The sequence below is a fragment of the Arvicola amphibius genome, chromosome 5 (assembly GCF_903992535.2).
Source record: "Arvicola amphibius chromosome 5, mArvAmp1.2, whole genome shotgun sequence".
Taxonomy (NCBI): Eukaryota; Metazoa; Chordata; class Mammalia; order Rodentia; family Cricetidae; genus Arvicola; species Arvicola amphibius.
In genome coordinates, this window is record NC_052051.1 from 120,752,569 (window position 1) to 120,769,225 (window position 16,657).

The following is a 16,657-nucleotide window of genomic DNA, read 5'->3' on the forward strand; positions in this document are numbered from 1 at the left end:
GGAAGCCTTGTACAAATGATGCTGCAGAGTCCCTTGCTCTTAGATAGGATGCTGTAACAAGGACCCAGACCTTAGCACAACTGACTTAATGTGGCAGGACTCTTCAGACTGTTATGCTCAGCACATACACAGCAACACCTAGCAGGACTAAAATAAAGACCTAATCCATCCTAGTCCATGAATCTGGGAAAGCCACTAATTGTAGTGATGTTGCTTTTTGGCTTCTGAAGTTCTGCTGTAGGCTAACTGCTCTTCTTAACTGAAGTATGCCAACTCAGAACTAGAGTTTCAGACTTAAAAGCTCACCTGGAAAAAGGTTCAGGGCTACACTGGGAACAGGAATACCCAGTGTAGTCATCTGCCAACTAATTTAGAATTTCTGTTGGCTTTAATGCATGTGACAGTAGTCTTCTTTGATGGATGCCCCACAATTTTGGAGCCTACTGCTTCAGGTGACCAATTCCCACCATACACTCAATCATAGTTCTGACTCAGTGACATAGAAGCATCACAAAATAGAGAGAATAATATGGTTTAAGATTAAATAGTCTTGATGTATATGGTCAGTTTCCTTGCAAGATCAAGACACAAAAGTTCAACTTCTGAGCCAAGAGTTATTTCCAGAAAACGTCATTCCCACAGAAACTATTCCAAACCAGCACTCTGCTTCAAAGTTTGCCATATGTATTTGTCAAAGGCATGTATTGGGTTGCCTTATTATTCAAATAAGCAAAAAGCATGATTTTTAAAAGATTAATATTTATTTTTAAGTTTATTTGTGTGCATGTATAGCATGTCTATGCAGGTGTCCACAGCAGACAGTAGATTGTATGAGATTCGCTTGAAGATGAAGGTTATTAAACACCTGACATGGGCACTGGAGAACAAACTTGGGTTCTCACCAAGATCATCAAGCTTCTCTAACCCCTGTACTATCTTTCTAATCGCCTAAAGATTTTCTTGATAAAGAGTGGACTTTAAGATTTTTTTAAGAACCATAACTACGGCATTGATGGTTTTTAAGCTATCACTTTACAGAATGTAAAATTAAGATTTAGAAATTTAAATGTCAATAAGTTAGTTCATCCTATAAAGTAAAACCTTGAGATCAGAGGATCTGAGAAATGGAAAGAACAATGACAGTCTAGTCTTCTATGTGGACCCTACACAGAGATTCACCCAATCTTCTAGGGCTGTGGGAACCTGATGACACAAATCACCAATCCAGTGTAGACTTCAGGGTAAAACTGTCATCATAATAAGATCCCCAGGAATACGTAGCTCCATTAAAACTCAGCATTCACCAAAATGTGCTATTGTAATGGAACCATGACTTTCTCTGCAAAAAAAGTAAAAGAAGTCAATAAATGTCTAAAGAAAATATTGAAAGATTACTTCAAACTCCTTAAGAAGTGTGCCATAAAATTTTCAAAGGGGAAAAACTGAATTGGAAACATTAATTTCTCCTTTTATGAACAACTAAACCCTGACTGCTCCCGGCATCTGCACACGTCCTGATGTGGGTGTACTTGACCATTTCTACCGCCTCTGCTCTGCCTTAGTCGTGGAGCTTGCCCAGATTAGGGATTGATAGTAGGCCTTGAGAAAGACATGGGAATTAGAGGATTGTGAAGTGGAAAAGACACTTAGCTCATGTGAGATAAAACAGCAGAGGAACTACATACACATGAGACACAGCAATCTAATCCCAGAGCAAAAAGGACAGAGATTTTTGGACAGAGGGATCCTAGAGCATCCTGTGGTGTAGAATCTTCCATGGAGTTCAGGGGATAAGAGGATGCTCCCAGGGAGTTTCTTGCTAGCCTGATAGATTGCAGACTGTAACAGAGATCTATTGAGCAACAGGGCTTTGGAATTATTTCATGTTTGTACATCTGAAATTAGAAATTCCTAATAATTAAGTTAATTGATTTGTTTGTTTGCATGACTCTACCCTTAAGTCCCAAATGCAAAAGCTACTTTCAGAAATAATAATATTAAAGTGAGGAACACGTGTTACTCTCCCTTTCATAGCACATTGGTTTGGTAGAGTCATTTTTTCCTGTGTATTATGAACAAGATCAATAACACAAATCTAAGATATTGCTACTAAATTTTCATTACTTAGGAGGAACTTATATTGAGAATGGTAGTCTTACTTGTGTGCAATACAGTAAGTGCATTTGTTGCCGTAAGTATGGTTATCGGTTCCACAGACTGGAAAATACTCTCTGGTACACATTCTATTACGACTATACAAATCACAATGTCCCTACAACACACAAAAATAACATAAACATATTAGACCATAGGCTGTTGAATAAATTGTTCTTACAGTTTGCATGTAATGTCATACAAAATGGTTTAAATATCATCTACATAAGCTGTAAAGGACATATAACACAAGAAAACATGAGAAAATAATTACTACGTTTATATTTTTACACCTCTACTAATTAGAACACAACACAGCAGGTGTAACATGATCTTGTAAGGCAGCCAGTGCACATTGTAACATCTGTGCTTCCCCACCAGACATTTCCTTCATACCCCTATCACACGAGTTAAACTTTTTATTGAGTATTCTCTTAATCCTCTGTAATTTTTCTGCAATTCAATGCACATATTTACATGTCAATATATCTCATTTTTGTGCATGTTCATAAATACACATCTTCAATATTAGATACTTTGATAATTTATGCAAAGAAAGTAATGCTATATATGTTATATACATGTAACTGACTTTTTATACATCCTTGTGACATATATGTCACAAATGTATTAATATTTAGAGTGAGAATTTATTTATTTTCAAATGTAACATTCTGCTATGTGACTATATGGAAGTCATTATTTTTTACGTTAAGTTAACCACTGAACTTTCTCCCACTGGGTTGTACAGATACAGACTTATATATCTGATTACCAAAGGTTGGATTTTGGGGTTAAGATACTCATTGTTGAATCTTGTGTCAATAATAAGTTGCCCAGATCTTTGGGAATCCAGTTGAAGAGAGTGAGGAAGGATTATGTGAGCAAGCTGGGTCAAGATCATGACAGGGAAACCCACAGAGACAGCTGACCTGAGCTTGTCTTAGTTCATGGACTCTGGATCAACAGCTAGGGAGTCAGCATGGGACCAGCCTAGGCCCTCTTCATATGGGTGACATTTGTGTACCTGTCCCTGGTGTTGGCTCTTTTGAAACCTGGTCCCTATAATAGAATGCATTGCCCAGCCTTGATGGGAGAGGGAGGAGGTTGGTCCTGCCTTGACCTGATAAGCCATGCTTTGCTGACTCCCATGGGAGGCTTTACCCCTTTTGAAAGGAGAATGAGGAGGAGTGGTTGGGAGGAGGGGTGAAAAGGAGGTGGGGAAGAGAAGTAGAGGAGAAAAGGGAGGGGAAACTGTGGTTGGTATGCAAACTAAATTTTAAAAAAGATACTCATTCTCACATCTTGTATCAATAATAAATGGTCTTGAAGTTCAGGATTTATGTTTTGAACTTATTGTAACAAAATATATCATTTTTTAACTTTTGAAGAGCTTATTTTCTATGGTAAATTTTACATTAAATTTCTCAATTTATAAAAAAGGAAGTTTTAATTTTTAAATTTCCGGATGAAATGACAGTTACTTACTGGTCTGTACATTGCACTTTTTATATAGAAACCTTCTGAAAACAAAACAGAGAAGGCAGATAAAACGTGTAAAAACAATCTTGTTCATATTTTTTGTGAGCAGTGCCTATACTTATATTTAGAACACATTGATGTAAATTACCAACGCTATAAGTAATAAATGAGAATTTTTTGTCAGTGGCAAATAGTTAAATGAAAATACACACAAATCTAGACAATTCCAAATCCCAGATATATAGACATACCTGGAAAAATAGCATTTTATACTGCTGTCTTGTATAAAAGTGTCGTCTTCCATTTGTTAATAGACCTGAATATATTAACTTTGTACAATTATTAATTGAAATACCCTGACCTCAGAATTCAAAATATTTTTTGAGTATTCACTTAACTTGAAAAAAATAAATCAGGCATAATTTCAACATTCTAGACAATGTTTCACAAATGCCTCATTTTGAAATTCACAGCCATTCTTGAACTGATAGTTGATAAAACACCCTGTAAATTGCCCTTATCTAAGGCAGCCTAAAGCTGTCAAATAAACTGCATCTTCAAAGAATGGCATATTTAAAGACATTAGTCTGTCCTCAACTTTGCATTGGACAACAATATTTAGTTAGCAATCTGGAGGACAAATGAGCAGAGACTGAAAGTCTGCCCAGCCTGTCCTAACCCACTGCTCTCTTCTGACTTCTCCAAGTGGACTAGTCAGAAGAACAATCCACTGCTGTCACTTTAGAGACATTCCTAACATGACCAGTTTAAGGACTACAACCCCAGTGAGACAAGCTCATTCTATCATTTCTGGTGTTTACGAGGTTTTCCCCCCTGAGTTTTTTAGATTATGTTTAAGGTTCTCATCTAGTACAGCAAAATGTACTCACCAGAACAAAGAAGAAAGGACAAGGTGATGTACATAACTTGAACTCCCGAGAAGACCAACATTTTATGAAAGATACACAACAAACTTTGGAATGACAGTAAACACGGTACCTTTGACAACAAATTAAAAAAAAAAAAAAGAACAACCAGAGATCCGTTGACAGAGATGCTTGATTCTGAGGACACATTTCCATCCACCCAAATTCTTAATAAAATTTCCTTTCTCTGTTTCTAAAGTATAACTCAAAAAGGTCTAAAAATATAATCAGAGAACAACCAGAGATTAAATTTATAGGTAGATAATAAATAGATAGATAAATAAATAAATATCAAATCAGAATGGGAAAATACTAACAGAGGAAATCTATTACTCTGTTTGTGTGTATGTGTGTGTGCGTGTGTGTGTGTGTGTGTGTGTGTGTGTGTGTGAAAGAGAAAACAGGAGAGAAAAAAGATACACTAAAATCTATATTTTCTTTTTTTAAAAAAGACTCCATTGTCATTATTTTAGAAAAGGCACTAACCTAGAGAAGTCCTCAACAAGGCTATGTCTCTGGGAGAGTCCTGTGACCTACCTTACATAGAAAGACACTGGGTTTAAGGACAACAGTTCAGAGGCTGGCTATATTTTTCATTCCAATGTTCACTTTTATTTCCTCAAGTCTAGTCCTCCAGAGAAGTCTCGAGTTTATCTACGAGCGATGATCTTCCTGTGCTGAGAGGATTGCACAGGGAAGATAAGACACGGAGACATGGTGTTCTCTCTCCGGAGATCATAAAGCAGGTCATGAGTGAAACCTGTCAAATAATTCTTTGTAGATGTTTCCTTGGTTGGAGACTCAGGGACAGTTTGGCCTCATGAACTCATCAGTGCTAAAAGAATGAAGTGCCCAATTACTCTAGGAAAGGCAAGATGTATAAATCTTTTCCAAATGAATGAGTTGTAAGATTAAAAAAAAACAATGAGGAAAGTAAATTTAACAATAACATTAAGACAGGGACATAAACTATTAAATTTTTTAAAATAAATGTATGCAAGCATCATGGCAACCTTCTAACAATGGTGACGACATTGCTCTGCTGTCTGTCAAAGCAGTGAACTGATGGTTAGGAGAAAAGGCCTGAACATCACAGGGCCAAATGCTCTCCTGAAAGTCTCATCTATAATCTGGTTTAAGGACACTCCCCCAAAACAGAATTCAAAAGTGCAGAGGAACGGGAGACCACCAAGTCCAGTTGGAATGGGACTGATGGAACAGGGGACCAAACCGGACTCTCTGAATGTGGCTGACGGTGGAGGAGGACTGAGAAACCAAGGACAACGGCAATGAACATGAACTCTACAGCATGGACGGGCTCACTGTGAGCCTTGTCAGTTTGGTTGCTCACCTTTCTGGACTCAGGGGGAGCTGGGAGGACCTTGGACTTAACATAGTGAAGGGAACCCTGATGGCTCTTTGTCTTGGAGAGGGGTGGAGTGGGGGTATGGGTGGAAAGGAGGGGAAGGGGGAGGAGGAGAAGAGGAGATGGAAATCCTTAATAAAAAAAAAAAAGATGATAGGTTTGGTCAAGGAAGACCCCTTGAAATCCTGACTACAGACATAAATAAACCTAAAAGAAGTACAAGATGCATGTATATTTTACCTTTTGAAGCATAAAATAAAAAAATCAACTTTGAAAAAAAAACAAAACAAAAGTGCAGCGGAGAAGAGAGAACAGGCTGAGGGAAAGCTACCCTGTCATCTTTGTTAATTGTTTCTCTCCAACTTTTCTGCAGCTATGCACACTAGGAATGGATTCTCTCTGTGTCTGGCCTGAGGCACCCTTTCCTACTGCTGTGCTTCTTTATCCTAGAGTACATAAGTATATATGTAAAAATAACAAAGAAACACTTACTGATAGTCTATACTTCACTAAATTTAGAACACTGAAAATAGATCATTGCTTTAATGTATATGAAAATATAAGACAGAGACTTTTATTTCTATCTCTTAGGTTAAGGGAAATCTCAAACTGAAGGATTTTAAACTGAAAATAAAATTTTCATAAAATATCCTGATTATGGTTTCCCTTCCTACTAGATCCTCCCCAACTTACCCACTCACCAGAATCCATACCCTCTCTTTGTCTCTCATTAGGCTACAAGTAGCCATTTGAAAAATAATTCTTCATAAAATAAAATTAGATAAAATTAAACAAAAAAACAGAATAGGACTAAACAAATGAAGAAATATTTTTTAAAAGAAACAAAGAAAAATCTCCAAAAACATAACATTTACATGCACAGAAATACCATAAAAACACAAAACTGGAAACTATAATACATAGAAAAAGAAGCTGTAAGGTTAAAGTAAAAAATAAAGACCTGAAAGAGCATTATGATATAAAATTGATTTTCAAAGTAAGGTTTACTTAAAATATAGAAGAAGCATTTGGCTCCATGATCTCTTTCTCAGCCTATTTGTTGGTGGTGTATAGAAAAACTGCTGATTTTTACAATTGATTTTGTATCCTGACACTTTGATGAAATGGTTGTTTCTAGAAATTTTCTGGTGGAAGTTTTGAGATATCTTATGACTACTATCATGTCATCTGCAAAAAAGGAATTACTTGTCTTCTGTTATACAGAGCACACACCAGGGCAGGACCCACACCTAAGTGTTTTATCCAACACAACCCAGACTTGCAGACTTGATGAGGTAAAGAAAAAAGAAGAGGGAGGAGAAGAGAGGGGAGAAGGAAGGAGATAGGGAAGGAGGATAAAAAGGAAAGTAGGGTAGGAGGGAGGGAGGGAGGGAATGAGAGGGGAAGGAAGGAAAATGAAGCTGAGTAGAGAGGTGGCAGATCTAGGAGAAACTGGGGGTAAATATATTCAAAACACATTGCATGAAATTCTCAAAGAACTAAAGAAATTAACTTTATAAAGAATATCTCATCACTATCACATAGCCACTTCTTCAGTCTCCAAATTGACTTGATCAAGAACCCAACAAACCTCCTCTGCCATCAGACACAATGAACTTCCTCTATCATGAGACTGGACTACCCACTGCAAATACAACCAAAGCAACCAGTACCGCAGCTGTAACCTCTAGGCAACTCTTACCAGGAATATCTGTAATAGCTGGTCCAGAAGGAATTTGACAGAAGGACTTCCCAGAGACAGCAGCCAGAGCCATCCTCAGCACCCCAGTGGAGAAAGTCAACACTGCATAAGCTAAGCAAGAGCTCTAAACTGTAGTTTGGATGTGGAGTAAGGGGAAAACTCCTCCATTGCTGGTTGGGAGTGCAACGTGTACAACTTCTCTGGAAATCAGTGTGGCGCTTTCTCAGAAAATTGGGAATCAACCTACCTCAGGACCCAGCAATACCACTCTTGGGCATATACCCAAAAGATACTCAATAATACTGCAAGGACATTTGTTCAACTATCTTTATAGCAGCGTTATTTGCAATAACCAGAACCTGGAAACAACCTAGATAGCCCTGACCTGAATAATGGATATAGAAAATGTGGCATATTTACACATATTTATACTCAGTGGTAAAAAACAATGACATCTTGAAATTTGTAGGCAAATGGATGGTACTAGAAAAAACATCCTGAGTGAGGTAACCCAGACCCAGAAAGATGAACATGATATGTAGCCACTCATAAGTAGATACTAGTTGTAAAGCAAAGGATATTGAGCCTATAGTTCATGATCCTACAGAAGCTAAGTAACAAGGTGAACCCTAAGAAAAACATATATAGATCCACCTGGAAAGGAGAAACAGGCAAGATTTCCTGACAAAATTGGAAGCATGGGGGCAGGGGGAAAAGGGAGAGTGGAAGATGAAGAGGAGGGAAGAATTGGGGGAGAAGAACTTGAGGGAACGGGATAGTCAAGATGGAGAAAGGACAGAGATGAGAGCAAGGAAATAGATATTTTGATTGAGGGAAACATTACGGGGCTAGCAAGAAACCTGGCATTAGAGAAATTCCCAGGAATCCACAAGGATGACCCCAGCTAAAACCCTAAGCAATAGAGGAGAGGATGCCTGAACTCGCCTTGTCCTGTAGTCAGACTGATGAATATCTTAAATGTCACCATAGAACCTACATTAAGGCCAGGCGATGGTGGCGCACGCCTTTAATCCCAGCACTTGGGAGGCAGAGGCAGGCGGATCTCTGTGAGTTCGAGACCAGCCTGGTCTACAAGAGCTAGCTCCAGGACAGGCTCCAAAGTCACAGAGAAACCCTGTCTCGAAAAACCAAAAAGAAAGAAAGAAAGAAAGAAAGAAAGAAAGAAAGAAAGAAAGAAAGAAAGAAAGGAAGGAAGGAAGGAAGGAAGGAAGGAAGGAAGGAAGGAAGGAAGGAAGGAAGAAAGAAAGAAAGAAAAAAAGAAAGAAAGAAAGAACCTACATTAAGTAACTGATGGAAACAGAGGCAGAGACCTGCAGCGAAGCTTGGGCTGAGCTCCCAAAGTCTAGTTGAAGAGTGGGAAGAGTGAGAATATGAGCAGAGAGGTCAAGATCATGATGAGGACACCCAATAAAATAGTTTACCGGAGCTAAAGGGAGCTCACCAACTCCAGATGGACAGGGAAAAAACCAGCATCGATCCAAACTAGTTCCTCTGAATGTGATTGACAGTTGCATGACTAGGGCAGACTGAGGGGCCATTGGCAGTGGTACCAGGATTTATCTCTACTGTTTGTACTGGCTTTGGGGGGAACTTATTTTCTTTGGATGGATACTTTGCTCAGCCTATATATGGTAGGGAGGGCCTTGGTCCTTCCCCAAAGTAATGTGCCTTACCCTCTCTGAGGAGTGGATGGGACTGGGGTGGGGGGATAGGTGAAGGGGATGGGAGGAGGGGAGTGGGAACAGAGATTGGTATGCAAAATGAAAAAAAGATAGTTTGTTTTCTTTTTAAAAAAAAAAGAAAAAAAGGAAATTTAACAACAAAAAACCAATTAACTGTGGTTTGGGCACCACTCAACCACCCACACCTGCCAACCCCATGGAAATGCAGCCAATACAGAGTTTGTATTGGCTGTCTACAGCTTACAGAACAGAGTCAAGTTAAGACCACATGCAGGGGAAACTGGGCATTCATAGGAGAGAAACGGGACTAGGGAAAGTCAATACAGAGTATAGTCAAACCAGGACAGAAAAGAAGCAACAGACAGAAGAGACAAAGAAACATTCAAATGATCACATTTCCTTATAACCCCACTTCTCTTTCCCCACTGCAGCTATTAGTTATCTGCCAGTAATTTCATTACCTTACACCTTCGCCCTGCTCTCTTCCTCACCAGAACAAATATTTAATATCCATAGAGTCATAGTATCATAGGGCCAATGTAGCAGACCAATACTGCCCCCTACTGCTCATACCTTTTACATGTTTCATTTTTTCTTGTTTTCCTTCTTATCTCTTTTTCACAAACACTCCTCTCACTGTTACACCTTCAGAGACCAAGGCTGGCCTGGTTAAGATATCTGGGTACACATCTGTACCCTCTCTTTTTAGTATTCCACTAACCAAAATTCCACTCCCACAAATTCCACCCACCTGTTCTTTCCTTTGCCTCAGTAATTCTCACCCCTTTTCTTCTCACCCAGCAGCTAATACTAATTAATAGTCTCACTGGGACTGCTTCTTTTTCTTTATTTTCCTGTCTGTTCATGACAAAATAACTAATTTATCACTGTACACAGTACCATCAGGGTCCCTTTATTTTACTCCCTAGGCTAATCGGTACTGAATGAGTGTCTGCTGTATAGTCATGTGCTATTCAATGTACACTTGTACCACAAGGATATTTGCTCAACTGTGTTCATAGCAGCATTATTTGTAATAGCCAGAACCTGGAAACAACCTAGATACCCCTCAAATGAAGAATGGATAAAGAAAATGTGGTACATGTACACAATTGAGTACTACATCTTGAAACTTGCAGGCAAATGAATGGAACTAGCAAAAACCATCCTGAGTGACGTAACCAAGATTCAGAAAGACAAATATGGTATGTACTTATTCATTAGTAGATATTAGCTATAAAACAAATGATAACCAGACTACAGTCCACAGCTCCAGAGAAGCTAGGTAACAAGGAGGACCCTGAGAGTGACACATGGATCACCCTGGGTAGGGGAATTAGATGAAATCTCCTAGGTAAACTGGAGACAAGGGGGGCAGGACCTGTACAGGGGACTGGAAGGGAGATGAGAACTATCAGATTGGGTGTGTCTTTGACTCTTTTGCCTGCTCTTGGGACCCTTTTCCTCCTACTGACTGGGTTGCCTCCCTCAACACTGATATGAGGACTTGAACCTGGTTTTATTGTATCTTGTTGAGCTATATCTGGTTAATATTCCTTGGAGCCCTGCTCTTTGTTGAAGGGAAATGGAGGATAAGTAGACCTGGGGGAGGTGGCAGGGGGACTGGGAGGAGTAGAGGAAGGGGAACTTCAACTGTGGTAGGGATGTATTGTATGAGAGAAGAGTAAACGTTTAAAAGACATATATAATCCAAAAAAGAAAAGAGAGAAAAGAGAAGGGAAATGGAATTCAATAAAGAGCTAGAAATACTGAAGAAAACCTTACCCGTACCCAAAATGATGAAGAGGAAAAACATACAAGGTCAAGTAAAAAAATCAATAAAAGGCTTCAAGAGGGGCTGGAGAGATGGCTCAGTGGTTAGGAGCATTGCCTGATCTTCCAAAGGTCCTGAGTTCAATTCCCAGCAACCACATGGTGGCTCACAACCATCTGTAATGAGGTCTGGTGCCCTCTTCTGGCCTGCAGCATACTTACAGACAGAATATTGTATACATAATAAATAAATATTATTTTTAAAAAAAGGCTTCAAGAGACTGGATCAAGTAGATAAAAATATAAAATCAGGGCATGAAGACATAATAAAAGTATTGGACTGGGTGGTGGTGGCACATCCCAACATTTGAGACAGAGATGTGTCGGCAGATCTATTGTGATTTCAAGGCCAGCCTGTTCTACAAAGCAAGTTCCCTACAACCAGGGCACAACGGAGAGACCCTGTCTCAAAAATTAAATCTAAACAAAAAAAAATAGAGCAGTTGGATTGTCTTAGTTAGGATTTCTATTGCTGTGAAGAGACTCCATGACCACACCAATTGGTACAAGGGAAAACAATTTATCGGGGGTGGCTTACAGTTTCAGAGGTTTAGTCCCTATCATCATGGTGGAACATGGCAGCATAGAGGCAGAAATGGTTCTGGAAACGGAGCTGAAATTTCTTCGTTTTGATCCAGAGGCAGCAGAGAAAGAGAGAAAGAGAGATAGAGAAAAAGAGAGAAAAAGGAAAAAGAAAAAAACAGGATGGAGAGGAGGTAGGCAAGAAGTCCCACTGTCAGTTGAAAAGCTATTGCCATTTGATTGCTGCTAGGAGAGGGAAAGTCAGCTTCCTTTTAGAGTGTGGTGGGTGCCACAACCTCACCGTGTTCTGGGACAACAGACTGACTCGAATATCTGCAGAGGTGTCAAGGCCATGGAACTTCATGTCCTAGATGTGGCAGGAAACAGGACGCATCATCTGCCCTTATCACTGACCACTCTGAAGTTAAAGGCCTTGTGGTTATCTGACAACCAGTCCCGGCCTCCACTCACTTTCTAGATGGACATGGACCACACCACAGGGAGATTTTACCTTGTGTCTTACTTCCTCTGCTGCCTTCCAAACCTATCTGCCAAGAGAGCCTGCCTCAGTGTGGTGCCCTGGAAAGTCAGGTTAATGAGGTCTCTGAGGATGCCTGGATGCACAGTTAGTGCAATCCAGGTTTTGGGAAAAGGGTGAAGACAAAAACAAAAAGAGAACACTTCAGAGGCGAGCCGCTCCACACCTAGGAAAATTCAAGAACATGAAAAAGATGGTAGAGAATTTACCGAACGACATGAACGCCAGTAAAGGACTGGATTCACACAAAAACGAGGTCAATGACACCACTGACCAAGTGATCACATCAGTGGAACATTCACTTCTGAGTTCTTATCCTGACCAAACATGGCTAATATGAAGGAAATGTCCACATCCTGATCTCTGTTTTTCTTTTAAAAAAATAAATTAGAATAGTTATTTTTAAAAAACTGTACAAGTCCTTACAGAATCAAAATACAGGAAAATGTCTCTGCTGTGTATACTTGAAAACTGATCAGGGAATGGAAACACACCAAAAGATCTTAAAGTGCTCTCAATTATGCGTGTCTTATCTTCTCAGTCACCAGGTCTAGTTCTGAACAACGTGTTGGCCTTTGGGTCAGAAACTTGGTTAGAAGTAAGATCAACAGCTGATCACAGATAAGGGAACATCCACTCATCTATGACAATTTGGGACAATTTGAGCCTCATTTCCTAGAAAAATGGAACCCTAGTTAATACAGTTGCATTAGAAATCTATTTGCTAGTTCTTCCAAAAGGGCAACATGCAACTACCATGTAAACCATCCATTTTTTTCCTAGACCATCAGATCTTTTTCAGTTATGCAAAGATCCTAATGTTAAGTGGTAGTGATTGATTTTTTTCTGTAGTTTTTTTTTCAAAATTCATTTATACTGTAACAAAACTTGAACTTTGATTATTAAAATTTCCCCCAGTAAGAGAATTTTTAAGGACAATATAGTATCAGGTTTTCTACTTAAATTATATTTTATTACTAGAATGTCATATTTAAAATACCATTAAAATTCTCCTACCTTTTTTTCAATTGTTTTACTTAGGGTTTCTAGAGCTTTGAAGAAACACTGTGACCATGGCAATTCTTACAAAGGAAAACATTTATTTGGGACTGATTCACAGAATTCCAGTTCAGAAGTTCAGAAATTTAGTCCGTTTCCTTCATGGCAGGAAGCATAGCAGCGTGCAGGCAGACATGGTGCTGGAGAGGTAGCTGAGAGTTCTCTAACCGGATCCACGGGCAGCAGGAAGAGAATCAAGACGCACTGAGCACACCCCCTAGTGACACACTTCTTCCAACCAAGCCACATCTAGTCCAACGAGGCCATACTTCCTAAGAGTGCCACTCACTAGGAGCCTGTAGGGACCATACTGTCCTTTGTGATCTGGGCTACACCACTCAGCATGATTGTTTCTAGCTCCATACAAAATCAGGACATCAAAAACAATCATGAATAATGAAGGAACTGTTGGAAGTTTGACCATCCTAGATTGTAGATTGCATTGCAGAGCTATAGTAATAAAAACAGAATGGCATTGCCATAAAATAGGCACACTGATCAATGAAATAGATTTGGAGGTCCATAATGCAATTAAACACCCAGTTTTCTACAAAGAAGCCAAAAATACACACTGGAGAAAAGACAACGTCGTCAACAAATGGTTGTGGTCAAGCTAGATGGGGAAAGTAAAAACTTCAGATAGATCCTTATCTCTCAGACTAAATAAAACTCAGCTCCACATGAATTAAGGACCTTGACTCTTGACGTAAGGCCTGGTACACTGACTCTAGTGGAAGAAAGAGTAGGGAATAGGCTTGAACTCATTGACACAGGAAAGTATTTTCTGAACAGGACCTTAACAGTAACCTCACAGTCACTAAGACCAATAATTAATAAATAATAATTAATAAATGAGACCTCATGAAACTAACTGCAAAGCAGCAGCCAACAGGATGGGGAAATATTTACCGATTATACATCTAACAGTAAGTTAGTATCTTAAATGCACAAAAAAATCTCAAAAATGAACATCATGAAGAGAAATAACTCAATTTTAAAATGTGGCACAAGACTAAACAGAGAATTCTCAAAAGACTGAATACCACTAACTGAAAAATACTTTTGAAAATGTTCACTATTCTTAGCCATCAGATAATGCAAATTAAAACTGCTCTGAGATTCCATCTTATCTCAATCATAACAGCCCAGAAGAGTAAAATAAACAGTAACTTGTGCTGGTGAAGCTATGGGGAAAAAGGAATACTTATCTATGGCTGGCTGGTGGGAAGACAAACTTGTACAGCCACTAGGGAAATGAGGGTGGGGATACCTCAAAAAAATGTAAAAAGATCAATCTATGACAAGGTTCAACTATACAGCTTTCAGGCATACACTCAAAAGACTCTATATCCTACTACAGAGATATTTGCTTGCCCATGCTCAGTGCTTCTCTATTCATAATAGGCAAGAAATGGAAACAACCTAGATGTTTGTCACCTGATAAATGGATAATGGGATGAGGTGCATTTGCACAATGAAATAGTCAGCTGTGACGGAAAATAGTTTCTTGCCTATCCGGTCAGATTTTTGAGTCTTTGTCTTAAGAAAAGGTAAGGAGTTGCATTGTTTAGTTTCTCAGCCTCCACAGAGCTCAGGCTGATTCTGTTTTTCTTCCATATCCACTAGTCTCACAATCCAGGCCATGGATGCCTTGTCTTTTTGCTAAAAATTACTTCCTAATTCAGGCAGTTCAGAAATACAGTACTGCTTGACTACTGTGATCTCAGTCCTTGGCAGGGGCAGTCAGGAAAATCAGAATCCCAGAGTCAACCTCAACTATATAAGTTCAAAGCCCGTCCAGGCTACTTGATTCTGGGTCTGAAATTATTTTTATTTAAACTCTCTCTAAGAAATTCAGCATTAATTTCAATATTAAAAGGATTTTTATTAATGCTAATAACTTGATAAAACAAATGTAGATGATATCATTCTACATTGTATGATAACTTGTATTATCAAATTTGGATAACACAAATGTAGATGTATTTCAGCCAAATTAACAAATTATCACACTAATGTAGAATGAATTCCATCTATTAGGTAGAAGTAAATTTTCTACAACTACTACTATTTGCTAATAATTTTCCAGGGACATTTAAATTAATTTTCAGATTTTTACAAAGCCAGTCATTTTGAAAAGTAAAACTATACGTGCCAGAAAGTGGCATAGGTTTTCAAGATGCAGTCTTATTAACACTTCTGCAGATGCTAGAGAGGGACATTTGTGACATTTTCACAGCATCCCTTGAGCAGCTGCAGCTAGCCTTAACTGCTGCCACGGCTCCTGACTCCTCCCTGCCTCTTCCTCAGGGGCCTGCAGCACCCACTGGATGGCAGAATTCCATCTTCCCTGCCAGTGCACTGACTCCAGCTACAGGGAGTAGCTCCTGAGGGGAAGCTGCAGATCCTACAGAGATGCATCAGGAGGGGAGAAGGAAGCGTTGGCACTTCGAGAGATGGCTAACGTGGCATGCTTCTGTAGAGAAATAAACTTTAAAAATACCGAGCCTAAAGAAAGAAAGCGTGAGGAAGATGAAAAGACAGTAAATAGAGCTGGAACTTTCTAACAGGTAAGAAATTTGGAAGCGTACTTGTAGGAAATGTTTCTCCTCGTGTAAATATGGTTTTCAGATATGCATTTTGTACTAAGCTACTTTAATTTTAGAGTACAAGATCATTAAAAATTGGAATTTTCCTGATTTCAATGTTAACTGTATCATTTGTCTTCTTGTTTCGTGATCTGAAAAAACAAATCCACAGCTTTAGAATGCACTCTTGTAGGGAAAGTATCAAGTTCCCAGAGCTGCTATTTACACAATGAAGACTTAATTACTTTTGTTTATCTGCTAGTAAGTAAACTTTAAATGCCAGGAAACTTATTTTCTTTGGCAAACCTAAGCCTAAGTTCTGTGACATGTATGATGTGGTGGTGCTGTTTTAAGAACTGAAGATCATAACATTCCTAAAACGGAAAGCTCAATCATTACCTTTCAAAAAAAAATAAATAAATAAAGTCAATCAAACAGCATGTGCTGGCTTGATTTGAAGAGCAGCTCTGTGTAATCAAATGTGTGTTTTCTTCTAACACCTGACATGAGCTGAGACACTTGTCAAGTTCAAGAGAAAAAAATATAAACTATTTCCAACAGAAAAAAATAATGAAGTGTGTGTAGTAAATGAATGCATTGGTCAAATGCAGTCCTCAAATTATAAAATGTAACACACTTCTACAGAAGGTAAATGTAAAATTGAGCTTTTAATGGGCAGATAATGAACAGAATAAAAAGGGTTGCATAAAGTTGAACGATCAGGACAACTGCACTTTTTAATAAGACCATAAGAGAGTCTGATTTGTTTCTTGATGCTAATTGT